The 27,673-nt window shown below is 37.2% G+C and overlaps 1 long non-coding RNA gene across 1 annotated transcript in view; it reads right to left on the reverse strand.

The window, feature by feature from the left end:
• LOC131904701 (uncharacterized) overlaps positions 1–23,790 on the reverse strand; it is a 34,502-nt gene extending 10,712 nt beyond the window's left edge. The window contains exons 1-3 of the long non-coding RNA XR_009377802.1: positions 23,652–23,790; positions 23,254–23,527; positions 4,017–4,109 (exon numbers count right to left, since the gene is read on the reverse strand). This is a non-coding gene — a long non-coding RNA (uncharacterized LOC131904701). The remainder of the gene's footprint in view (positions 1–4,016; positions 4,110–23,253; positions 23,528–23,651) is intronic.
• Between the last annotated feature and the right edge of the window lie 3,883 nt (positions 23,791–27,673).

Raw genomic sequence — 27,673 nt, forward strand, 5'->3', positions numbered from 1 at the left:
TAGTATGGCATCTCTGCTTTAACCCCTGCCCACTGCAATAATAAGTTTCTAAGAGACAAAGTTTGGGAACAGCACAAATCTATGGCATAACAAAAGTATTTAGAAGGAAGTTTGACAGCATGAGCATTTAGCAAAGCATTAATAGTTTGTCTGTGATGACCTATGATTTCTCTAGAATGTGTTTTAACTTTCCTCTATAACAATAGTGCTCAAATACTGCCTGCCATGTCTATACTACATCATGCAGGGTGAAGCACTAAATAAGATCTTGCCTTGGGTCCTGTGACTCTGGTTATGGGAAAGTTGAAGTCAAAGACAGACAGATAAGACACACCTACAGTGAAGCTGGGACTAGGTGGAGTTCTCTACTATTACCACCACATGGAATCTCAGTATGTTCATTAAGCACTGCACAGTGGGAAGGGTTAGCCAGTTGTGGTAGGAGGTCTATGTAGGTGAACAGGCTGTAAAGGTCTCAGGCTGTAAACATCCAGAGGAAGAAACCACAGTTGCTAATCTTTGTACACCCTGATCAACAGTTCATAAACACTCAGACTCAGACTTCTGAGGAAAAATTTGTCATTCCTCTTGAGCCTGCCACACATGGGTAATGGCTTTCTAATTTCCCATGGGTCAGTTGCTCTTGAAGTCCTCAAGAAGTTGTGCCCATGGTAAAATACACACTTTCTCAAGACTTCACTTACTCAAGGCTTCCTCTACTCTCTGCAACTTGTATCTTCTCTAATCCAGGAGCCTGCAGATCACTTTCCAGAACTATAATAATTAACTAGAAGGGAGTGCTTCCAACTCAGATCAAGAATAATTTCTCTGTGACTTGCAACCAAAGTGTGTTGTTCTTTAACACCAGGGTCTGTCCCTCTAGTTTTGCTGGGCAACAAAGAGCATTGAGAGTTGTAGCTTGAGTTTTCCTGCCTGGCCCACAGTCAGGGCAAATCTCTCTCACCTGCCAGTCCCACAGCCACTCAGACCCGACCAAGTAAACACAGAGACTTATATTGGTTACAAACTGTATGGCTGTGGCAGGATTCTTGCTAACTGTTCTTACAGTTTAAATTAATCCATTTCCATTAATCTATGCCTTGCCACATGGCTCGTGGCTTACCGGCATCTTCACATGCTGTTTCTCATCATGGTGGGCTGGCAGTGTCTCTCTGACTCAGCCTTCCACTTCCCAGCTTTATTCTCTTCCTTGTCCCGCCTACACTTCCTGCCTAGGCAATGGCCAATTAGTGTTTTATTTATGGACTAATTAGCAACACATGCCATACAGAACATCCCACAGCACTCCCCCCCCTTTTTTTTTCAAAAAGGAAGATTTTAACCTTAACAAAGTAAAATTACATATAATTTGGGAATTTGGGCGTAGCTTCTCTTACTACTCCTGCTGGAAGGGGGCGCTGTATCTTATGGGGAAACAAACAAAATTTTAGGATCATGGAGTAGTCTGTGAGGCTGTATCGTCTGAGCCAGTTGCCTTGAAACGGTTCTGGATGTTGCATCATCTGGGCCATGGTGTCATTGGAGACCTTCAGGGGGTCTTGGCTGGTCAAACCTGATGTATCTTAATCTTGAACAAATCCATAGCCTTTGGCTTTCTGTGGGAACAAAAGCAGAGACTCTTTTCCAAAGTAACATATCCTTACATCCAAATTTTGAAGTCAAGATATCTTTAAAATATACATTTTGGCATAACTCAACAGCTTTTACAATCAAATGTTTTTCTGCAGTTAAAAGTCCCAAAGACAACACAATCCAGATTCTCTATGTAATATCCATTTTTACGTGGCTTATTTTTTTATACTACCTTTACTGTCTCTTTAAAGACTTTATTTTTAAAAACTATTTATTTCTTTATATAACTGTATATATTCCTTTTTCTTTCTCTTTCAAGCCTACATACATTTTTACACACATTTTAAACTATTACATCTGAATCTGTCTTATTGTGAATCTATTGCTTTAAACTGCAGCAGCTGTGGCTGCTGGCTCTGCCCGCCTCAGCTTCCCAACATGGCTACATTTACCACCAGCTCTGGGAGCTATCAGGGGTCTATGATTTTATCCAAGCAGCGTACAGCCCAGAAACCTCTTTTTTTGTTTTGTACTAGCAAAGGCTAAATCCACCACGCAGCTTAATGTGCCACTTGCAGAGGCCTCATTCCTGCCATACTGCAGGTGGAGCACACATGCCAGGAACCCACCAGTAGCTGAAACCAGCAGCTGCCGCTCATTTGAGAGAGACAATTAGGAAGCTGTTTTTAGCTCCGTTTTAGAATCTTTTTTCTCAGTTTTTAGGTGGAAATCTTGCCACCATGTTGGACGCCATTTGTAGCTTGAGTTTTCCTGCCTGGCCCACAGTCAGGGCAAATCTCTCTCACCTGCCAGTCCCACAGCCACTCAGACTCGACCAAGTAAACACAGAGACTTATATTGGTTACAAACTGTATGGCCGTGGCAGGATTCTTGCTAACTGTTCTTACAGTTTAAATTAATCCATTTCCATTAATCTATGCCTTGCCACATGGCTCGTGGCTTACCGGCATCTTCACATGCTGTTTCTCATCCTGGTGGGCTGGCAGTGTCTCTCTGACTCAGCCTTCCACTTCCCAGCTTTATTCTCCTCCTTGTCCCGCCTACACTTCCTGCCTAGCCAATGGCCAATCAGTGTTTTATTTATGGACTAATTAGCAACACATGCCATACAGAACATCCCACAGCAGAGAGTAATCTATTGCTTTGGGTGCCACTGGAGTCTCTCTAATCAAAGACTCATTGGGAGGTAATCCAAGACTAGGACTGAGATTTTTAATCTAATAATCCATGTCTCTTGGGATCAAAATTATTTTCTAATGTGGGGTACCTCTGTTCAAATTCTTATTCTTTATATATAAAATATTAAATATAAATAATAATATTACATATATAAGCTTACTACTGGTGTTCCATAAGGCTTCTTCATTCATCCTAAATTTGGTTAACTCCTCTTTACCTCTCCTTCTCCCAAATGCCTTTCCCCAGCCCCACTTAAACCTTTAATTCCCAGTAGCCTCACCATTTTATTTCTTATTTACATATGTTTTATTATGCCCTTTTGTACTACTTTTTTTTTTTTAAATCAGGACTGCATGATCATCAGTACTTTCTTCATGCATACTTCATTTTGGTCAACTTTGCCCCTGGCTCTTCATTTCCTGATCCACACCACCTCACCACCTGCTTGAATCCTTCTGTCCTCAGTCCTCCCACCCTCTGAATTCATCTCACCTATATTCTATTACCCTCTCTTGAATGCATTCCATGTCAATGTTCCATCTGTGGTTTCCTGACAGCACCTCATGTACATAAAGCAATAGAATTAAAATTGGGCCCTTTATATAGGGCAGAAAATGTGGCACTTGTTTTTCATTGCCTAAGTGATCTTACTCAGTATAATTTTGTTTTAACCACTATCAACTTATCTGCAAATTTCACAATTTCACTTTTTTTTTTTAAAGCTGAGCAATATTCCGTTGCATACAACATTTGAGGTTTCATAATGGTATTTTAGTTCTGGCTCTCCTGGAACTTGCTCTGTAGACCAGAGGGACCTTGAATTCAGACTCTGCTCTCCAAGTATTTGGATTAAAGGCATGCACCACCACACCAGGGTATAATGGTATTTTCAAACAGAGTTTAGGTGTGAATTTTTAAAATTATATTATACGCATCAATGGTAGATGCATGCCATTATGCATTTATTGAAACTCATAAAGTCTATAGCTCCCAGGAAACCTAATGTTAACTACTATGAACTCTGGGTGATAATGATAAACACTGCAGTGGTCCATTTAGAGTGACAAATATGCAATACCAAGCAAGATGTCCACATTTCAAGAAATCATGCAAGTGTATGGGGACTCACATTCTACCTAAGTTTTATTTGAACCTAAAATTCCTCTAGAAGTAATTGATTGAAAATTAAAATAGCAATGGGGATGAGGCTAATTAGTACTTACCTATCATTCAGAAATTCCTGGGATCCATCCCTTGCACTATAGATAATGTGTGTTGGCTATAGATCTATAATCCGGGTCTTTGAAGATAGATGCCTGAGGATTAGAAGTACAAGGTCAGTCTAGTCTAAATAGGAGTTTGCAGCCACCCTGGGCAACACACCCTGTTTCAAGTGGGGTGTGGTAAGGGAGCAGTGAGATGACTCAGCAATCAAAAGTGCTTATTGCTGAACCTGATCGTCAGAGTTCAGTTCCACTTCCCATGGTGAAAGAGAAAAGGGACTCCCTGTGGAAAAGAAAAGGACTCCTTCCTCCTGCGGATTGTCATTTTGTCTCCTCATGCAGGCTGTGCTGCACAATATGTGCATAAACACAAAATAAGTGTTAAAAAGTAAGAAAAAAACTAAACTTGCAATGAAAGCCTTAGAAATCATTTGTGTTCAGTTAGTTGTTCTACTTTTAATATATACTGAGATACACTTATAAATATAAATTAGTTTATCACCAACATTGAATCAGGTTTAACACAGAATAGCAGTGGATGAATATTCCTAAATTGGATAATTGATTTTTGCTTTGCACCTAACACCATAGAACTCATACATATTCACAGTGATACCCGAAAGGAAGAAAAAAATGACATGCACTGTTGCTTTTACATGACCAAGCACAGCTAGGGAAGAGTTCAATTAGTCAGTGAACAGCTTCCAGATCCCAAGGAGGGTGAGCTCGCTAAGGCGCATTACTGCCACTGCTGTCAATGGAACTTGTGCAGCTGGCATCTTAGAGTGCCAGAGACAGTGAGAGACTCTCTTCATCATCACAGTCCTCTTTCATGAAGGTGAAAATGTAAATCTTCTAGAGTTTAGGTCGCTTGGCTTTGGCCTTCTGTGTGAAACGATCTCAGCTGCTGTAAGTGAAGAAAGTGTGCAATAGAAAAGAGACACATTAGCATCCCAAGTCATATGGCAACAGCAATGTGGAATTTTAGATAAGATGTAAAATGTTATATTTATGTAAATTTAACTAATTAATCATATTTAATTAAAAAATTTAGGAACAATGATTTGGCAGCCATAAAGTTCAATGACAGCTGGAAGGCCTATGGCTTTTCCAGTTGTGTGAAAATCAAGAAAGAAGTTACAGTTACAGAAATTACTTAGGGACATTGAAAGGAAGTTGATTTCCTTTTGGTTGGTGACATGGCAATGATACCCAACACTTACTGTTTGCTTATTTTATGCCTACTTCTACTCAGTAGACAGAGTAAATCTGGTGCCATGCTTAGGTTCACAGGAAAATCATAATGTGGTCAGCATAGGAAACATATATATGTGTGTGCGTGCGTGCGTGTGTGTGTGTGTGTGTGTGTGTGTGTGTGTGTGTGTGTATATATATTGTTGTGCAATGCATATGTAAGTGCTTACATTTGTAATGAAAATAAAAGGTAGCTTGTTTATCATCAACAAATCATTTTAACAAATAAAACAATGAATTAGTGTTCCTCATGATTCTTTGATTCAAAAAGGCACTTTTCTACCCTAGAGATATTTAAGTTCATAAAATAATATAAGACTATATTTTAACATATTTTAATCAAGTGATGCTTATATATCATAAGGAATCCAAACATAAATATAAATAAATCAATCATGAAGGAATGAAAGGTTGATATACTTAAAACTCTCTTTCTTCACATTAAAAATAAAGGTGAATATATCCTCATAAAGAAAGCACAATGGAAATCAAATTTTCAAGGAATTCTGTATTGTGATATACAGTCTTAATTTCTAATTGTATCTGACTCTGCTATTCATTCCAGCTAATGTGCCATGATGTGCATGTGAACTACCTACAGAATATTAGGCCTGGATATGTGTTTCTATTTTACTCTTGCTAGAAATTTCCAAATATGGTTTCCAAACCTCACAATTTCTCACATAAGAAAAAACAAAAGTTTAATTATTTGCTCATCCTCTGGCCCCCATGAGTATTGAGAGATTCTGATTGGCTACTGCTTCCACTGCATTGTGGTGATCTCTCTATAATGGTTTAATTTGGATCAGAACAGAGATATTTTTATAATTACACTCACAGTCACTTCTACTTCTTCCTGGCATTTGTCTCACTTTGCTAATAGGGTATTCCTTAGGGAAATTAACACAGTCATAGTGTGGAAGTTTTCTTCTTAAAGAGCTTTTGCCAGTATATTACCCAGGATACTGAGAAGCATTATCCGAGAAACACACAAGGTATGACCTCCATTAATTTTTCCAAGGTAACTGTGAGGCTTTCTCACTCTGGTTTTGTAGGTGCACACCCCTAGAAATGGAAAAAATTACCCAAGAATGCAGAGGTCTAGGTGACTGACCAAAGATTTGTGGAACACAGTTTGGATAGGTGATTCTTCAGGACAACTAGGTGAATTTTCATATTATTTTGATTGGAATTACTGGAACATTTTAACTTATTTAGGCCCCCCTCTGCAACTGATGCAATATAAATATCATTTAAGGTAAAAAGCATTATTGTTGTCTTTTCTGCCTTACCTGTCTCATCTCTACAAAGGCAGGACCATCTGCAAGGCTCTATCAGAGACCAGTCTTTCCCTTAATCCCAGAAAGAGTCACTATAAGCAACAGCTCACAAGTAAGCCTGCTCATCTCTGTTTAGAACCCAGACTCTGACTTCTGTGTGTTGTTTCCCAAACCTCACTTTCTTACTCTAACACTGCCATCTTAATTCATCTATTAATGTCAATCTACATGTGCTTTACTGTATATCTGTAACCTTTTCTGCTTGATGACCAAAACCTTAAACTACGATGCTGCTTATCTCATAGTATGCTGGTGGCTCAAGCCTGCAGGCAGTGACCAGGCCTCCACTGTACCTTGGCCCACATAAGAGAATGTGGGATGAGGAAGCAGTGTTTGGCTCTGTTTCTCTGTGTTTGGCACCTCTTTAAAAGCTTTTTCAGGTCTTATGTGGAAATATATGCCACCACGTTGGACACCATTTGTAGATGTCTTTTTCTTTGGGTTGCCAGCTCAACAAAACAACATGGAGACTTATTATTAATTATGAAAGATTGGCCGATAGCTAGACTTGTTTCTAACTAGCTCTTGTAGCTTAAATTAACCCATTTCTTTTAATCTATGTTCTTTTATATGGCTTGGTTACCTTTGCTCTGTATTTCACATGCTGCTTCCTCTGTATCTCCTGGTCTCTGCCTTCTTTCCAGCATCCTCTGTGCCTGGAAATCCTGCCTACCTATTGGCAATCAGCTTTTATTAAGCCAATCAGAGTGACATATCTTCACAGTACACAAAAAGATTGCTCCACAACAATCATCAGAGAGACTTTACCCAGAAACTGCCAGAAACAGATGCAGAGACCCAAATTAAACATTAAGTGGATCTCAGGGGAATCCTGTGGAAGAGTGGGGGTAGATTTGTATGGCCCAATGGTTTCAAGGGCACCACAAGAAAACCTACAAAATGAACTAACCTGGGCTCATAGGGTCTCACAGAGACTGAACTGACAACAAGGGAGCCTGCATGGGACTTAGTGAGGCCCTCTGCATATATAGTTATAGTTTTGTAACTTGGTCTTCCTGTGAGATTCCTAACAGTGAGACCAGGGGCTGTCTGACTGTGTTGCATGCTTTGGAACCCATTCCTCCTACACTAGATTGCTTCATCCAGCCTCAATATAGGAGGAGATGCCTAATCTCACTCAATTTGGTACACCAAGTTTGGCTGATAGTCATGGGAGGCCTGCCTATATCTGAATGATACATTGGAGGAGGAGTGGATGGGTGGGGGGTGAAAAACTGGGAAGAAGGGAGGAAGGGGAAACTTTAATTGGGATGTAAAAACAATAGCTAACTAACTAAATAAATAAATAACAAAAACAATAAATGACCAGAAGACCAGGAAACAGAAATGAAGAAACAAAACACCCAACCAACAAAGACAAACTCATAAATAAGCACCTCGACCTATAATCATCCTAAACCCATATTCCTAAAAGACAGTGTAAGTACACAATCAACAACAACCAAGGCAATAAGGCAACACCTGAGCCCAGTTATCCTACAACAGCAAGACATGAATATTCCAACACAGATGAAACACAAGAAAACAACCTTAAAAACAGCTTTATGAAGATGATAGCAGTCCTTAAAGAGGAAATGAAAAAGTCCCTTAATAAAATTGAGGGAAAGTCAAACAAAAATTTAGAGGAAATCAATAAATCCCTTAAAAGATGCCAAGAAAAAGCAAATAAATAGTTGAAGCAAATTATTCAAGACCTGAAAATTGAAATAGAAGCAATAATAAAACAAAAAGTGAGAAATTCTGGAAATGGAAAATCTAGGTAAGCTAGCGGAAATTACAGATGTGAGCATCACCACCAGAATAAAAAGAAAGAGAGAATTTCAGGTAGTTAAGATACTATAGAAGAAATAGATTCATTGGTAATAGAAAATGTTAAAATCTAAAAAATTTGTAAAACAAAAAAATCCAGTATATCTGGACACCATGAAAAGACTAAACCTAAGAATAATAGGAATAGAAGAAGAAAAGGAATGCCAGCTCAAAAACCTATAAAATGTATTTAACAAAATTACAGAATAAACTTATGCTAACCTAATAAAGGACATGCCTATAGAGGCACAAAAAGTTTACAAAAGACCAAATAGATCAGAATAGAAAAGAAAGTCTCTTTTGCACATGATAATCCAAACAATAAACATAGAGATCAAACAAAAAATATTTAAAGCTGCAAGGGAAAATAGCCTAGTATTGTATACAGGTAGACCTATTAGAATTACACTCAACTTTTCAAAGGAGACTCTAAAGAAAAAAAGGGCGTGGTCAGATAGATGTGTTGTGGACTCTAAGAGACCATAGATGCTATCCCAGACTACTATGATCATCAAAATTTTCAAACAACATAGGTGGAGAAAACAAGATATTAAATGACAAAGACAAACTTAAACAATATCTATCCACAAATTCAGCCCTATAGAAGTTAAACCCAAGGAGGTTAACTACTCTCACAAAAACACAGACAATAAATAATCACACAGCAGCAAAAAAAAAAAATGAAAGAGAACACACACACACACACACACGTATATGTATACACACTACCACCAACAACAACAACAAGAACAAAAGTATAAGAATTAACAGTCACTGGTCATTAATATCTCCCAATATCAACGGATTCAATTCCTCAATAAAAAGACAAAGACTAACAGAGTGGATATGAAAACAGGATCCATCCTTCTGCTGCATACAAGAAACACAGTCAACATCAGAGACAGACAATACTTCAGAGTAAAGGGTTAGAAAAGATTTTCCAATCAAATGAACACAAGAAGCAAGCTAATGTAGCTATTCTAATTCTAACAATCTATACTTCAAAGCAAAATTAATCAAAAGAGATAGCAAACGATATTTCATACTTATCCACTGAGATGGAAAAATCCACCAAGATGATATTTCAATTCTTAACATCTATCTTCCCCCAAACACAGGCACCCACATTTTTAAAGGAAACATTATTAAAGCTTAAATCACATATAAAAACTCATGCATTAATAATGGGAGACTTCAATACCCAACTCTCACCAATGGACAGATCATCCAGACAAAATCTAAACACAAAAATAATGGAGCTCACAGATGTTCTAAATCAAATGAACCTATCAGACATTTACAGAATATGTCACCCAAACACAAAATAATACCTTCTCAGCCCCTCATGGAATCTTCTCTAAAGCTGACAATATAGTCATTAACAAATCAAGTCTCAGCAGACAAAGAAAACTGAAATAACCCCATATATCCTATCAAATCACTAAGATTAAAACTGGATTTCAACAACAACTGAATCATCAGAACACCTACAAACTTGTGGAAACAAAACAACTCTCTACTGAATTACTGCTGGGTCAAGGAGGATATAAAGAAAAAAATTAAAGACTTCCTAGAATTCAATGAAAATGAATGCACAACATACCCAAACTTATGGCACACAATAAAAGCAGTGCTAAGAGGAAAGTTCATAGCACTCAGCGCCTTCGTAAAGAATTTGAAGAAATCTCATACTAGCAACTTAATAGCACACCTGAAAAGCTCTAGAACAAAAAGAAGCACACACACCCACGATGAGTATAACACAGGAAATAGACAAACTGAGGGCTGAAATCAATAAAATAATAACAAACAGAACAGCACAAAGAACCAGTGAAATAAAGAATTGATTATTTGAGAAAATCAACAACGTAGACAAAACTTTGTCAAAACTAACTAACAGACAGAGAGGGAATATCCAAATTAACAAAATCAGAAACAAAAAGGGAGACATAACAAACAATGGACATTGAGAAAATCCAAAGAATCATTAGGTCATACTTCAAAACCTTATACTCGGGTGCAAATATTTCTTTTCTTAGATAATCATGAGAGACATTATCATACATAGTCAGTTGTTACAGAACTGTTGCAGAATTAGGTAGACATCATTTTCCTAGGCCTTTTCTAATAAAAGATCTTTAAAACCTGGATTCACATAAAAGATACTGTCAACAGGTGGGGGACTCCAGGAGGAACAGCTGGAGAAGCCCACTCCTCTTTCCTGAGGGGTTTGTGTTGTAACTTGAATCACTGTGGCAGGGATATCACACCTTTGTTGACAGTAATAAGTTGCAATATCTTCAGACACCAGGCTGCTGAGGGTGAGGATGAAATCTGTCTCAGGATCACTGCCATTGAACTCTGATAGGGTTATAAACAGAATACATGATATACCATAATCTTATATACGTTTTCTGGTTTCTTGTGCCTCTTATGGTTCTTCAAGAAGAGAAATTTTTGCTCCTAAAATATCAGTGTGAGTGTCAGGTATGATGCATACAAGAAAACAGAAGCATGTAGTGGTTGTTTCAATACATACAATGGAAGTCTGTGTCACACCCATTAATTTACTTGCAAGCTCTTAAAATCTTGAACATTTTTACTTCAAACATTCTCTAATGAAGTTCTCCATTCAGAGCTCTCTACCATGAAGGTATAGGCCACCTAACAATGCTGTCTTCATACCTCCTATCTCCTCAGGCTGTTTACTATTGCTGCTGAGTGTTAACAATAAAAACCCTACTGTTATTACTGTTAAAAAAAAATGAAACAACTGGCACACCACAAAGAAAATGGACAATTGTATTGATTTTCTTGATAGATTTCACTTACCAAAGTTAAATAAATATCAGATAAACAATTTGAATAGGCCAATAGCCCCTAAGGAAATATAAGTAGTCATTAAAAAAGTTTCTCAACCAAAAAAATAAAAAGCCCATGGTTGTAGTGCAGAATTCTACCAGACATTTAAAGTAGAGCTAATACCAATACTCTTCAAATTATGCCACAAAATTGACATAGAAGGAATATTGCCAAATTCTATGAGGCCACAGTCACCCTGATACCCAAACCACACAAAGACTCAGCCAAGAAAGAAAATTACAGACCGATTCCCTTCATGAACATTGATACAAAAATAATAAAATATTTGCAAACTGAAACCAAGAAAATATCAAATAGATTATCAACTGTGATTAAGTAGGCTTCACCCCAGTGGTACAATGATGGTTCAACACGCAAAATTCTATCAATGTAATCCACAATATAAACAAACTGAAAGAAAAAAAACCACATGATCATCTCAGTAGATGCTGAAAAAGGCTTGGACAAAATTCAACATCCCTTCATGATAAAAGTCTTGGAGAAATCAAGGATACAAGGCATATACCTAAATATAATAAAAGCAATTTACAGGAGTCCTATAGCCAACATCAAATCAAATAGAGAGAAACTCAAAGCAATTCCACTAAAATCAAGAACAAGACAAGGCTGTCTGCTCTCTCCATATCTATTCAATATAGTACGTGAATTTCTAGCTAGAACACTAAGAAAACTAAAGGAGATCAAATATAAAGTGAAAAGGAACAAGTCACAGTACTGCTATTAGCAGATGATATGATAGTATGCAGAAGTCACCCCCAAAATTCTACCAGAGAACTCCTACAACTGATAAACACCTTCAGCTAAGTGGTTGGATATAAGATTAACCAAAAAAAAAAAAATCAGTAAACCTCCTATATACAAATGACAAATGGGCAGAGAAAGAAATCAGAGAAACAACACCCTTTACAACAACTACAAATAATATAAAATATTTTAGGGTAACACTAACCAAGCAAATGAAAGACCTGTATGTAAAGAACTTCAAGTCTTTAAAAAAGGAAATTGATGAAGATATCAGAAGATGGAAAGATTGTCTTTGCTCATGAATCAATAGGATTAACATAGAAAATGTCCATCCTATCAAACAGTCTACAGATTCAACCCAATCCCCGTCAAAATTCTAATAGAATTCTTTACAGATTTGAAAGAACAATATTCAACATCATCTGGAAAAACAAAAAATCCAAGATTACTAAAACAATCCTATACAATAAAAGAACTTCCAGGGATATCACCATCCCTGATTTCAAGCTGTACTACAGAGCTGTAGTAATAAAAATCTCATGGTATGGACATAAAAATAGACAGGTTGATCAATAGAATTGATGATCTAGACTTAAATCCACACAGCTATGGACACATGATTTTTGATAAAGAAGCCAGAATTACACATGGAAAAAAGAAAGCATCTTCAACAAATGAAGCTGTCTTACACAGATTTCAGTGTGTAGAAGAATGAAAATAGATCCATATGTATCACCCTGCACAAAAGTCCAAGTGGATCAAAGACCTCAACATAAAACCGGATACACTGAATCTGATAGAAGAGAAAGTAGGGAATAGTCCTAAAAGCATTGGAACAGGAGATAATTTCCTGAACAGAATACCAATAGTGCAAACACTAAGATAAACAGTTAATAAATAGGACCTCATGATACTGAAAAGCTTCTGTAGAGCGAAGGACATCATCAATAGAATAAAATAGCAGGCTACAGAACGGGAAGAAGACCTTCACCAACCCTACATCTGAAAAGGGCTAATATCCAAAATAAAAGAAATCCAGAAACTAGACACCAACAAACCAAATAATCCAGTAAAAAAAAAAAAAAATGAGGTTACAGATCTAAACAGAGAATTCTCAACAAAGGAGTTTCAACTTGCAAAGAAACACTTAAAGAAACTTTCAACATCCTTAGCCACCAGAGAAATGCAAATCAAAATGACTTTAAGATTCCATGTATACATGTCAGAGTGGCTAAGATCAAAAACACAGTGACAGTTCTTCCTGGAGAGAATGTGAAAGGAATGTTGAAACCCTACCTAGAGCAATAAGATAAAGAGTATACAAATAGGAAAGGAAAAAGTCAATGTATTGCTAGTAGCTGACAATATGATAGTATACATAAGTGCTTGTGGGAGTATAAATTTGTACAGCCACTTTGGCAACCAATATGGCAGTTTCCCAGAAAACTGGGAATCAATCTACCTTAGAACCCAGATATAGCACTCCTGACCCAAAGGACAGTCCATCATACCTCAAGGACACTTGCTCAACTATGTTTATAGCAGCTTCATTCATACTAACCAGGATCTGGAAACAACCTAGATGTCCCTTAAACAAAGAATGGAGAAAGAAAATATGATATATTTACACAATGGAATATTACTCAGCTGTTGAAAACAATGAAATCTTGAAATTTGCAGACAATGAGATGGAAACAAACAAACAAAAATCATCCTAGGTGAGGTAACCTAGACCCAGAAAGATCAACATTGTATGTATTCAGTTATAAATTGATATTAGCTGTAAAGTAAATGAACATACTACAATCCACAGACGCAGAGAATCTTAGTAAGAAGGAGGATCCAAAAGGGGACACAAGGATCTCACTGGAAAGGGGAAATAGAATTGTTTGTTGTTTGTTTGTTTGTTTGGATTGTTTGGACTGGAAACAGGAGGGATCAGGTATTGTGGGGGAGGGAGAAAACACTGGGAGAAAATACTGGCATATATATGGGGACATTTTAGGGATGAGGTAGAAACCTAGTACAATGTAAATGTCATGGAATCTATGTGAGTAACCCTTGCAAAGACTTCTAGTAATGGGGGATACAGACACTGAACTGGCCATGTTCTGTAACCAGACAAAGTCTCAAGTGGAAAGACTGGGACACCAACCCAGCCACAAAATCTTCAACCTACAATTTGTCCTGCCTGAAGAGAATTCTGAGACCAGAGCCTAGCATACTTATCACCAGAGAGACCAGAGAGACTTCATCCAGCAACTGATAGAAGCAGATACAGAGCCCAACAGCCAAACATTAGGTGGAGCTTGGTAAGTCCTGTGAGAAGGGAATTGAAGGACTTGAGGAACCAGAAGGATCAGGGATACCATAAGGACATCGCCCACAGAATCAATTGACCAGCACTCATGGTCACTAACAGAGATAGGAAGCCTGTAGGGGTCTGACCTAGGCCCTCTACGTATATGTCATGACTGACTAGCTTTATGTTCTTGTGAGAGTCCTGACAGTGGATGTGAGTGCTGTCTCTGACTCTTTTTCCTGCTTGTTGGACCCTTTTCCTCCTACTGGCATGCCTCATCCAACCTTGATGTGATTTTATGTGCTTGGTGTCATTGTAGTTTGTTATGCCATGTTTGGTTGATGTCCCTAGGAGGCCTTGTCCTTTCAGAGGGGCAATAGGAGGATTTGATCTGAGAAAGAGGGGAAATATGGGGGAGGGGGAATTGGGGAAAGTAGAGGGAGAAAAAACTACACTAGGGATGTAATATATGAGAGAAAAATAAAAATTAAAAAAAAATTAAGTGAAAAAAAAAGAAAGAAAAGAAAAAGCCACATGCTCTGTTACTATACCCATGCTCTGTTACTGTAACAATGGAAAATACATCCCATGCTAATTGATCATTATCATTCATTTGTGAAATGGTTATCTTACCAAATCAATCTACAGATTAAATGTAATTGCCATCCAAATTTAAACACAATTTTTCACAAAAATTAAAAAAATCTTCAACTTCCCATGGAAACACACACACACACACACACACAACAAAACCAAAACCAGGATAACTAAAACAAGTATTAATATTGAAAAACAGCTGAGCAGCGGTGGCTCGCACCTGTAATTCCAGCACTCAGGAGGCAAAGCCAGGCAGATCTCTGTGAGTTTGAGGCCAGCTTGGTCTACAGAGCAAGATCCAGGACAAGAACCAAAACTACATGGAGAAACCCTGTCTTGAAAAAACAAAAAAACAAAACAAAACAAAACAAAAAAGGAATAAAAAAACATTCTGAAGATAACACCATCCCATATTTCAAGGTGTTTTACAGAGTTATAGTATTTAAAACAGCATGATACTGTTATAAAAGCAGACATGGTAATCAAGGAATAGAATTGAAGGCCAAGATACGCTTCAGCATACCACAGCCACCTGATTGTTAAAAAAAGAAGCCAAGAATACACACTGGAGAAAATAAAGCTTCTTCAACAAATGGTGCTGGTCAAATTGAAGAGCTGTGTTTAAATGAATGAAATAGGTCCATAACTCTCATCCTGAACAAAACTTAACTAAAAATTGATTAAGGATCTCAAAAAAATGGTCACATACCCTGAAGGTGATAGAAGACAAAATAATGGAATAGGCATGAACTCATCAGCACAGGAAATGACTTTCTTAACGGGACCCTGATACCACAGACATTGAAATAAACAATTACAAGAAGGACCTCATGAAGCTAAAACACTTCTGTACAGTAGAGATCACCATCACTCAAGCAGTGTGGAAGCATACAGGATGGTAAAAAAATTTTACCAATTATACTGACAAAAGTTTTGTATCTAGAATACATAAATACAAAAAAAATTCATCATGAAGAAAACAGATAAATCAATTTAAAATTTAGGTATAGAACTAGAGAGTTCTCAAAATATGAAACACAAATAAATGATTAAAAATTTCAACATCCTTAGCCATTAGGGAAGTGCAAATTTACTTTGAGATTTCATCTTACACCTGTCACAATGGCCAAGATCAATGAAACAAATGACAGCTCATGATGGAGAAGATATTGAGAAAGTAGAATACTCCATGTTGGGGGAAAGTGTAAACTGATAGAGACACTGTGGAAATCAATGTGAAAGTTCTTCAAAAAGCTTAAAATCAATCTATCACAGGATCCAGCTATACCACTCTTGGGCATATACTCAAAGGACTCCTTATCTTACTCCAGAGATAATTGCTCATCCAAGTTCTTTGCTGCTCTATTTATACTAATTCAGAAACTAGAAATGACTATTTTTATTTTCCATCCAAGATGGATTCACAATGAAAATCTGGTACATTTACTAGATGGAATATTATTCAGCTGTCAAGAAAAATAAAATTTCCTTGGAGGAGGTGGGAATAGGGGATAGGTTGGTGGGAAGGCTGGGGAGCAGGAGAAGGGTGGAGAGGGAGATCTGTGGTAGGTATGTAAAATGAATAGAAAATTTCTTAATAATAAAAAATAAATAAAAATGAAATTTACAGGTAAATAGATGGAGCTGGAAACCAACACCCTGAATGAGATAACTAAGACCTGGAAAAGACAAACACTGCATGTTTTCTTTATATGTGGAGTTTTTTAAATCTGCAGATATATGGTTTCACTGAGAGCCCTCAGAGGTTAGGCAGCTAGTAAGAGACCAGGGAAGAAAAAAGAATTGTCCAAGGAAGGGGATATAGAATTTACTGTTATAAAGGAATAAAGAGGAAATTAGAATAGGAGAGTTAAATGGGAAGGAAAGAAGGAGTGTAGGGTAAAGGAGATAATATGAGAAGAGACAGCTAACACTAAAGGCCTTTTGAAAGCCACATGGTTACCTACTACTGTAGAAGTTTCCTAATATATGTGGAAGGAAATTAAATGGAGTTGCTATGTAAGGGAAGAGAAAATGCCCCAGCTAAACATCTTATGACACCAAATAAAACCTCTAAGTGTCAGGTGTGGGTTACATTTTGATGAGATGTTGACCAGAGGGATCCCATAGGTCCCCTAAACATTATAGTCCATTGCCAAGGCTACTAGCTATCCTCCACAACCTGACAAATAAGGCCCTGTTGCTGAAGATACCTATGTCTGAGCATTGAGAAATTGAACTGGTATGCAGCTAGAATCTTCACTCCTACAATTAGTGTTCATGATATTGGAAGGTACTATTGTGCTACTGGAGGAGAAAAGTAATCATCAGTATCACCCAGATACAAATCCCAGGAACTATAACAGGAACTGTCAGAAGACAGTAAGACTGCTGCAATGGTGGTTCAAATGTTATTAAAAACAAAAACAAAAAACAAAACAAAACAAAACAAAAAACCCAGCAACTTCTTTTTATTGGACTTAAGGCTCATTTTATGAGCTGCAATACATACCTGACATACTATAGTGGCTAAGAAGCTTAATAAATAAGCCATGAATCCTAGAGATAGATATGCTACAATCAGTCTGTTAAATGAATACAGCAATAAAATGATCTCTAGTATCGTATTGTTATACACATAGATTGGTGTATCACTTGGCTCTCATCAGAGAACCTTCTTGAAGTAGATGAAAATTAACATAGGTACTCACAACTGGACAATGTGCAGAGAGTGAGAAACTTGGATGAACTCAGGCCAACAGGGAATGTCTTAATCAAATCCCTCCATTTCAGGGATCTTTGTGGAAGAGGAGGCAGAAAAATTGTAAGAGCCAGAGGTGGTAGATGGCTCCAGGGAAACAGTACCTTCTAGACACAGCAGGACTGATGTACATGTGAACTGACAGAGATGGCACTCATAAGACATGTGCACATTCAAGCCAGGAAACACCCCAGCATGAAGAAGGGGAAGTGAGCACAAAATCCTACCCGTAAATGAGAAACTATTTGCAACTGATACTTGATGGGAAAAGACAGTTTTCTCCAGTTGGTCAATCAACCACACTCCACTGAAAATTCCAGGTCCAGGAAAAGTTGGGCAACACAGGACTGACTCCAGGCTTTTTATGTGCTTTTTATTTTGTTCAATTCGGTATTTTTGTTGAAATTTTGATTTTGTTTGTTTTTATTATTTTCTTTTAGCGCGCGCGCGCGCGCGCGCGCGAGAGAGAGAGAGAGAGAGAGAGAGAGAGAGAGAGAGAGAGAGAGAGCGAGCAAGCATATAGTTGGGTCAGTAGGGATGTTAGAATGTTCTAGAAGGGGTTTGCAGGAGAAAGAATGTGATCAAAATATAGTGTATAAAACATTTCAAGGCAATAAATACAAAACATATTGGAAGAGAGAAACACTGGGTGAATCAAAAGACTTGCCTTTTAAATCTATGGGTGATTAAATAAAAACTCTAGTGCAGGTATGTGAAACTCCTTATGAGTTATTATTTGAGAAGGCCTAATGATCCATGAAATAACACTTACTCTTACCATTGACCTTGATTATTTACCAGAACTAGATCATTAAATCCTATTGCTGAAGATATCACATAGCTTGTTTGTATGATATAGACAAATTAAGCCAAAACTGAACTGGACACCTCTTTCCTGCTGGCTAGTTTTCATAGTACAGGAAGGTATTGTGAAGGCTATTGTGTAGCAATACAGGCACCAAGACACCAATGGTCTTACTTACCTTTAGATCCTATGGGCAATTGTATCAACCAGTCAGGGAGATGTCACCTGTTGTACAATAATGTTACAACTGTTACAAGGATAGATAATTGCTCTCTGATTGTATTTGAGACCTACTCCAAAGGAGAAAGTCCATAACTGATATTTTAAACCCTATAAAAATAATATGGAATCAGAAAGCATAGGACACTAGGCAGGGGAAAATGTAATTCTGAGGTTTAGCTCAATGACATAGTGCCAAATCACCACCTTCTAATTGTATATGTTTATATCCATAGACAATTACCACTCTCAGCCTAAACAATAGAGGCATCTATTTCTACAGTATTGTGCTAAAAGCATGGCCTTTTGCCTGGATAAGTTATTGAAAACAAGTGATATTTAAGTATTCAGCCCTAAAGAAGAAATTTTCATCCTCTTCTCCAAGGCTCAGGGAACATTAGATAAGAGGGGACAGAAAGAGTTGGAAAATAAGAAGAGGTATGAAATGTCATCTTTGTGGCATAGTAGCCATTGTTATTATAAACTTTCAACAACTATGAGTGACTGTTCTGGGCCTGCACAAGAATGGACCCATCAATATTTAGACAAGGATGGAAAAAGGAATCAAGGGGCTCCTCCCCTCACTGCTAAACTCTTTCCTCTAGATACATTCAAAGAAAGAGAGATTCATTGCCTTCTATTGTATATCTGTTGGTGGCCTCACTATATTCCAATGGGTAGTCGCAAGTCAGTATTCATACAAATGGCTTTAATTAAACCAAACAACAAGTCACACACACACACACACACACACACACACACACACACACACACACACACGCACACGCACACGCACACGTCATAAATGTAGGAAATGGGAAGTTAGTGAGGATGGGCATGTTGAAAGGGGTGGAAGGGAGATTAAAGAGGGTTGGGGGAGTAACCAGAATGCTCTATACACATGCATGAAAGTGTCAAAACCTGACTTAATAAAACTAATTGTTTGTTGCAATTGAAATGGTTCATCCTGTGAATTTTGAAGGCAAGTGGCTGCACATGCACGCAAAGTTCTCTACAACACTGACATAACTGTAGAAAGTTTAGTGCAGTTTAATTAATTCTTCTAATGAGACTGCCTGCAAATTTACTGAGTAAAGTACATTGACAGAATCAAATGAGCTTTGGAAATGAATTTCTTACTATCCGGCTACCTTTGTAGATTCCCCAGATTCTAATCAAATTTTTTCCAGGTATTTTCAATTACTATTTAAATCATTTTACAGTGTGTTTGCAATGTGTCTCTCACTTAGGAGACAGTCATTGATCTCACCTATCTAAACACTTCACTTTTTTTTCCCTGGCTCAATTCTCTCAACTCTCTGTAACTCTAAAATCCTCAGCATATCCTTTGAGATTGAAAAGGAAAACACTCTCTGATGTGTCTTGCTTTTGAATTGTTATTTCACCCCTTCAAAAGGCATACTTCAGGTTCATGATTAAGAAGAGTATGGAAGTCATAATGATGACAGATCTGAGTAAATGACACTTAGGACATATTTGGGAAATGTAAGGGTAGTTCACATGTAGAAGTAAGTTTTGAGCACTTTAGCTTGGACTGTCATCGTGGACATTGCTTTAGTATGAAAACATGGGCTTAGTGTGTAAAACTTCAGAGGACAGGATGAAGATCAATTTGCAAAAGCACAAGGGATGTAGACTTAGTATAATTACATTGAAAATGAAATGAATAAAATATGGAATAACCCTCCATGACATAGCTTTTTAAGCACTGTATGTCGATTTAATTCAACAAACATTTACCTGATTCCAGCAACTGACCCTTTGGCACAGTGAGGGAATGAGGATATAAAGATTAATACAAGACAGAGTTGAGTCAGTTCAGATCTTGGTCTGTGCTCATAGGTCTAGACTTCAGATATTCTTGATTTCTGGGGGGGAGGACTTGCAGTTCAGTATCTCATTATGATCTGCAAGCTGGACAATGACTACATCCTAGTAAAGCTCCTGTTCCTTCCTTCAGCGGCCTCTGAGAACATTTATCTCTATTTTGTCACACTGACCCAATGCAAAACACATGCATGGATTAACTTCATTTTGTCCTTATGAGATTAAGCCAGGGTAACTTATCAGCAATTTCATAAAGGTCCAAGGATAATAAGTGGATTATTTAAATAATTTAAATTAGCAAGCAGATTTGTGATTCTGAAATGAAAATCTGCAGATCTGACACATCTTATAATGTGCTTTAGAGCAGGACTTTCAATGCCTAAATTCTACTCTAAATCATGTGGAGATCTTATTAAAAAATAAAGACTTCTGTTGTATGAGATAGGGCATGATCTCCCAGGCTATGCTTTGGCTCCTCAAGTCACTCTGTTTACCACACCCTGCACACTGATGATTCAGAGATGTCTTTTTAACAAGATTTTAAAGGGGCTTCTCCCTGCCTGTCATCTCCCTGCATCAAATTTAGACTTATCTCAGAGTGCTCCTAAGTACACAGAATCTAGTTCAGAGTCAGTGGGACACTTAGAAAAAAAAAAAAAAAAAGGAATCTCCTTTACACCTAAATGCTGCCAACTTCTCAGGCCATATATATTTATCTCAGAAATATTTGGTAGAATGAATGTGTTTTCTGTAATGACTCCATGGTTATTTTAGCCAAAAAGTGCCAAGGTTTTACCTATAATCAGTACTAAAGACAAAACAGAAAACATAGACAAATAAATAAAAACCACAATCAAACAAAAGGAACTTGATAGTGTCTATTTTAAATTCTTTCTAAATTAAAAGTGGAAAGCTCTCCTTCATTAAAAGTGTATAACATGCCAATATCTGCTCAGTTCTCAGCAAGCCTGGTCCAGATGCTTTAATCGATCACTCATTTTGCTTCTGTTGGAGGTAAAACCTGCCCAGAGCTCCTGTGGTGTTTTCTGAGTCCTCAGAAATAAACTAACACAAAGAACACAGCTCTCCAGAAAGACAAATGTTTTCTTCTGGTAGTTTATAGGCATAGCACACTCTAAATCCACCAGGAAAAATGTATTATCTGAGAAAACATGTATATTATAGAAATACAGAATACTGTCAACATATTCAACCTTTGTCAAGACAACCTAAGTAATTTATCTCTTACAGTCATATTCTCTCATTTTCTTACAATGAAAATACCAACAGAAAATGGCTAGACAGTCTATATAGTAGGGGGCCCTGAAAGTAAGCAGTGTTGCCTTAGAGACTCCTAGCAATAATGGAGAGGGTGTCTGAGTTTACCCTCCCCTATAATTAGATCAGTGACTACCCTAATTGTCATCATAGAACCTACATCCAGTAACTGACGGAAGCAGATGCAGTGATCCACAACCAAGCACTGGGCTGAGCTCCTAGGCCTCAGTTGAAGTGAGGGAGGAGGGATCACAGGAGCAAGTGAGATCAAGATCATGATGAGGAAAACCACACACACAGCTGACTCAAGCTGGTGGGAACTCATGGACTCTGGCCTATCAGCTGGGGAATATGCATGCGTCCTAACTAGGCCCTCTGAATGTGGGTGACAGTTATGTGGCTAGATCTGTTTGGGGATCTCCTGGCAGCGGGACCAGGACTTATCCTGGGTGCATGAAATGGCTTTTTGGAACACATTCCCTAGGGTGAGATACCTTGCTAAGCCTTGACACAGTGGGGGAGGGACTCGGTCCTCCTGTAACTTAGTATGCCAGACTTTGTTGATTCCCCAAGGAATGCCTTACCCTCTCTAAGGAGTGGATGGGGGCATGGGATTTGGGGAGATGGAGGGGGATGGGAGAAGGAGAGGGAGGGGGAACTGGGATTAGAATCTAAAATGAAAAAAAAAAAACTTTTTTTAAATAAATAATTTTTTAAAAAATCTATGTTTGTCCTCGGCCTTTTTAACAATTCTGTTCTTGGTGAAGAACTAAGATGCTAGAAATGTTGAAGCCAAATATCTTTCTGTGACCAGACACCAGAAATATGAGAAGGAAGATCTTGTTTTCCCTCTTTATCTTCCTGTGACTGAGCACCACTGCCTAGAAACTATGTGAGAGGTCATGACTGAAACTGAGAAGAAACACAAGACACCTGCAGGATGGACTGATGATCACGTACATTTCACCTTCAATTTGGCCCTAAGTTCTATAAAACTAACCTAGACTAGGGGCTTAATGGCATGCTGTTTTGGGGGAGCCACTCCTTCTACACAAGAACTCTGCATTCTTTTTTTTTTTCAATACAATTCAGTTCTACAGGAATACAGGGAACATCCCTAAACATAATAACGGCAATTTATAGAACTCTGCATTTTTTAAATTGGGCACCCACCCATGAATCTACCTACAATAAAACCCTTTTCTAAACTCATCCTCTCATTGTCTGTGTGGGTTATTCTTCATGAAGCCACTGACTCAGTGAAGGATGTATGTGATCACAAACAGCAGCAGGTATCCCAATTCCTCATTTAAAAGCCCACCCAAAGAAAGAAAGAGTCCATTGAGCTCTAAGACACACTACTTTTCTCAACTCACTTCCATGTCCAACTGCAGTTTCTAGTTTACATTTATTAAACTGTGTGGTTCATTCCTTGTCCTTCACAGTGCTGAGAAAATCTTCTCTGTGGGGGTATTACACATTTTACTTCATCTGTAGAAATTACAAATGCTGAGAAAGTCTTTTCTGTGGGGGTATTCCACGTTTTACTTCATCTGTAGAAATTAGGTTACATATGTTTATGATTCTGTGATATATTCAGATGTTGTATGTATCTTTCTCTGGTAATTTTCACTCTGGAAGCCTAAACACCTAGGGATCCACAAAGTCAACCAAAACAACAACAACAACAGAAATATTCAAACATTAATCAAATATAAAGACTATTAACCCATAATAGAGAACAGGAAAATAGGGAAAGTTTATCTCTACTTACCATAAATGAAGACAGAGCTGAAGTCAGTAGAACTCATTTCAGCTGATTTCTATGGTGACCTAAGAGGCTCAAATAAAAATTCTAAAATCTCTATTCTAATAACAACTAGAATGTAGAAAAGATAGTAGAAAAGATAGCATGAGGTTCCCACAAATGCTATGGATGAAATGATTGTATCGTTCTCTGTCATTTTTGGTTGTTGTCTCTTAGAATCCTGCTCTTTTCTGAAGGGAGATATAGGGAGAATAGATCTGGGGGAGAGAGGAGGTGGGGAAATGCTGAGAGGAGTGGAAGGGAAAAAACTGTGCTTGGGATGTATTGTATGAAAGAAAAACCTATTTTCAATTAAAAATACAAAAAATAAGAAATTAAAGACTCAACAAACTTTGTTTTTTAAAAAAATTAGCATTCATATGGAGTTAATTAAAATTCCATTGGTTTAGGAAATGTTCGGGAAAGTGGTCATATTTCATAAACCCAAGTATTTTTTTTAAGATATGTTTACAATGAGGAATTCAATTTTGTGATAGGGCAAGCCACACAAAGAAAATTGACTTCTAAGATTTTCTGGAGAGCGTGGTATGTGGAAAGTGGATATGTTCAATATGTTCAATGTACAATGTATAGTTGTGTAAAAATATCCTTATATCATATAACACCATGGACAATGAATATGTATTTAAGCATATATATATATATATATATATATATATATATATATATATATATTGAAAAAGGAGGTTGTTAGTGTTAATAAAATCACCTGTGCATTTTCTAAAATTTAACTTTTTAACTGCTCTATCTCATAACCAATCAATAATTATTGCAACAAGCTACCAATTTTGTTTTGTAGTAAAATTTTGTTCAAGATCTTAAAAGAAGAGAGATTCTTTGTTCAAATGAATTCTAAAAACTGTTTGTTTTTGTTTGTTTTAAGAAGAAGCATTAACATAAGTGTGTGCTTCTTTACAAAGATGTGATGTGAACAGCTGTCAAAGAAACTCAGAGGAGTGCTCCCATGGAGCACAAATCTAAAATAGGTTCTCAAGGGAAGAGAAGTTGCATAGACACAGCATAGAACTTCTAAACTGATTCTGACACACAGATTTAGCTGGACTTAGGAATCATAGCAAACCCCACAGGGTGACTCAGGCAAGTCCCTATGTCCATGGGAGCATGGATCAGAGGAAGGGCTCAGGCTGGAGAGGTTGTTAAGAATGGAGCCTTCAGAACTTGAAGACTGGTATAAGCACACCTTCATTTGAAACATACAAAATTATTGGGTTAGTTCTCTGTGAAAGTCAAAAGCAAAAGGTGTAGCAGGGAGGAAGGCATGAAGTTGTATAATGCTAAAAGCATCACTCTAAGTTGATAGAAAAACTATAACTTTTATTTCAAAGTGGCAGGATCCATGAACCAAGAGGTGTAGGGACTACTTTATACCTAATTTGCACAATTAAAACAACTGTATTTATTTGTCAATTAAATGTAAGAGATATTTAAGACAGTATAAAACAAACTAATCCAGATAAATGGTAACTCTTACACAAAGAATTATAAATAAGGGGTAGAATTGAAACTCCACATGTCTTAATTACTTTTCTTGATGCAGTGATAAAGTAACATAACAAAAGAGATTTAAAGGAGAATTGGGTTTATTTAGGTTCACATGCTTATTGATCTACAGATGGAAAATTTGCAAAACTATTTTAAAAGTAGAAGGGACAAAAACATTGTGATAAGTAAACTTAACAGCATAAGGGCCATCATTAAGAAAATCTAATGAAGTCAGGAGGCAGTGGCACATGCCTTTAATCTCGGCACAAAGGAGAAAGAGGCAGGTGGATCTCTATTAGTTTGAGGCCAGTCTGGTCTACAGAGTGAGTCCTAGGACAGCCAAGGCTATCCAGAAAAACACTGTCTCAAAAAAAAAAAAAAAAAAAAAAAAAAAAACAACTAACGGACACATTTTAGAAATGTGAAAAATATATAAAGATCTTAAGAAATCAGAAAAAGAAGTTGCCAAGCAGGTAGATATTACCAAAAATTGATTGCATAGACATTAAACTATTCAAATTAAATAACTGACCATGTTAGACCAAAGGAGTTCTGTAGGACAACAATTGGCTTCTTTCATTATTCTTTGGTATGCTAAAACACTGGTTGATGTAGACATGACATAAATTAATTCATTATAACATTTCAAGGACAAATGTTCAATTATAATTTAATTAACCAAAGTAAAAAGAAAAATGAGGAAAACCACATGGGATTACACATAAGAAACTACAAATTGAAAATAAAAGGGCTAATACCCCTCCCCACACTCTTTTTGTTACAGCCAGGAGCTTTTCTTGTTTTATTTTGATAACATGAATGCAAAGTGTTGTATCTGTCTGGATGTACAAAAGACAAAGACTTCTTTGTATCTTTGCAACCTTTTAGAGAATTGTCTGTGGCACACATTACATTCTGTATTAATATGTATTCAACAAAAGTAAGCAAGGTTTTCTTTCTCTTCTACCTTTGTGCAGAGTTTCCTGGGTTACTGGGAGATGTTGTTTTTAATTACATTTCTTCCACACCCTGTCAATGACAACAGGAAATTTGGAAATTTCTCAACTAACAGACAAGCTGTATACTTCAGCAGCGCAAATCAGAGACTTTAAACTGTAAATTAAACATGAACAAATCTCCTGTAGCTCTCTGCTCTTTTTCAGTACTGACAAGATGGACTATGCCTTCAATGTGCAGATTTTTATTGTTGAATAATAGTAAATAATGGTAACAAGGGTTTCAAAAATCATATATACAGTTTAAGAATATAAGAAGGTAGGGATAAGAATATTGCCTGCAAAACATTACTTTGTTTAAATTTCTCTCTCTCTCTCTCTCTCTCTCTCTCTCTCTCTCTCTCTCTCTTTCTCCTCTCTTCTGCCTTTACCTCTCCTTTTCCCTTCTCCTTCTCTTTCTCCCTCTGCCTGTCTGTCGTGGATGGGTATATAGTCATACAACATCCAAAAGTTAATTTTTTATTTGTACAAAGGAGCACATTTATTATTTGTATAACTGCAACTCTGCTGTGGGATAATGCTCTTGTACACTGTAAATACTTGTCACTCAAATTGGTTTAATAAAACACTGATTGGCCAGTAGCCAAGCAGGCAGGCAGTATAGGCGGGGCAAGCAAACTAAGAATGCTGGGAAGAGGAAGGGCAGAGTCAGGAGTCGCCAGCCAGATGCAGAGAAGGCAAGCTGAGAATGTGGAACTGAGAAAATGTAGCAAGCCACGTGCCTAAACATAGATAAGAATTATGAGTTAATTTAGGCGTAAGAGCTAGTCAGTAATAAGCGTGAGATAATGACCAAGAAGTTGTAATTAATATAAACTTCTGTGTGGTAATTTGGGAAGTGGCTGTTGGGTATTTGGGAGTTGTTGGTGGGACACAAACTTTCTCCCACAGAACTCCTAAACATATCTCATCCCAAGGAGATAAATTGCTGGCAATTATATGTTATATATCATTATTAGCAAAACTGATTTAGGTAGCCAGAATTAAAGTGGAGAAATGAGACAGGGAATTTGATAACCCTCCTTAAAAAAAAAAAAACAAAAAAAAAAAAACAAAAAAAAAAAAACAAAAAAAAACCTCACATTCTCTTTTCTTTGCTGTCTCCATCCCACTGTTAGTTTGCCAGTGCTTTTCCTTTCGTGCCTCAGCTGACTGGAAACGGCACTGATGTTCTAGATGGGCTGTTTCCCTTCTCAGTGCGTTTACCTGCAGAGAAGTACGAGGTCTGTGGCTTAACTGATAATGATACTTCTTCTATTTTTGTGGACACATCTTTGAGTTCTCTTGACTAAACTTGACCTTACTTTGTGTCCTGGAGCACACTCCTGTAAAAGTGTCCCTTAATATGAACACATTACATAGTAAGGATTATAACTCTAACTATAAAAATGTAATTGTATAACAAAATGGACAATAGCTAAGCTGATAACTTAGAGGAAGATAAGCAAA

Source organism: Peromyscus eremicus, chromosome 2, assembly GCF_949786415.1.
Source record: "Peromyscus eremicus chromosome 2, PerEre_H2_v1, whole genome shotgun sequence".
NCBI lineage: Eukaryota > Metazoa > Chordata > Mammalia > Rodentia > Cricetidae > Peromyscus > Peromyscus eremicus.